The following is a 740-nucleotide window of genomic DNA, read 5'->3' on the forward strand; positions in this document are numbered from 1 at the left end:
ACCAACCCTGGGCCACATAACCCCACACAACTACTGGTTAAAATTTGGAAATTAAAACTATAACTAGTAACGAATTTGCTCAATTAGATAATAATTGCCCAAAATATATATATATATATTACCAACATAAATCCCCAAACACAGTGGACAGTATGTTGCCCAACATTTCAAGTGTGTACTGTTGACGATATGGTTAGAATGTATGCAATATGCACTGATATCGAGGAACACGGCAGTGACTGTCGTTTCAGCCGGGATTCGAACCCGGGTCCCTGGCATGGTGTGCCAATGTCTTCAACCACTGGACCACTGAAACTTATCAGATCAAGTAGCCGTGTTCATCAATATCCTTTCAGCAATGGCGCCACGATGGGGGGGGGGGTGATTTATCTACATAACGCAACATTTTAAAACGTCTTTGAAATCATGTCATTTTCAGGCTGGGTTTCGCCTTTGATGAAAGATGATAAGGAGAAATTATGTTGGCTTAACTGCTATGAAAAAAACAAATGAAATTTGCAGAATAAATGCAAAATAATAAAAGATAAAAAATAATAACAAAAGTACACGAAATGTAGCGAATTAGAGGTTTATGTGCGCCGAAACATTTGTGGTAATAATTTAAGGGAGAGAGGGAGCAAATAGAGAGAGAGAGAGAGAGGGGGGGGGGGGGAGGTTACGGGAAGAATCTTATCTGGAGATATAATTCCCTTCTCTTTTAAATTGAAAGGAAAATAATT

At 38.8% G+C, this 740-nt stretch overlaps 1 non-coding gene across 1 annotated transcript; it reads right to left on the reverse strand.

Moving 5' to 3' along the window:
• Positions 1–243: 243 nt before the first annotated feature.
• On the reverse strand, positions 244–316 carry TRNAG-ACC (transfer RNA glycine (anticodon ACC)). The gene has a single exon. It is a non-coding gene; the product is annotated as a tRNA-Gly (tRNA).
• Positions 317–740: the final 424 nt, after the last annotated feature.

Source organism: Lytechinus pictus, chromosome 6 (assembly GCF_037042905.1).
Source record: "Lytechinus pictus isolate F3 Inbred chromosome 6, Lp3.0, whole genome shotgun sequence".
In the NCBI taxonomy this organism is placed as follows: Eukaryota; Metazoa; Echinodermata; class Echinoidea; order Temnopleuroida; family Toxopneustidae; genus Lytechinus; species Lytechinus pictus.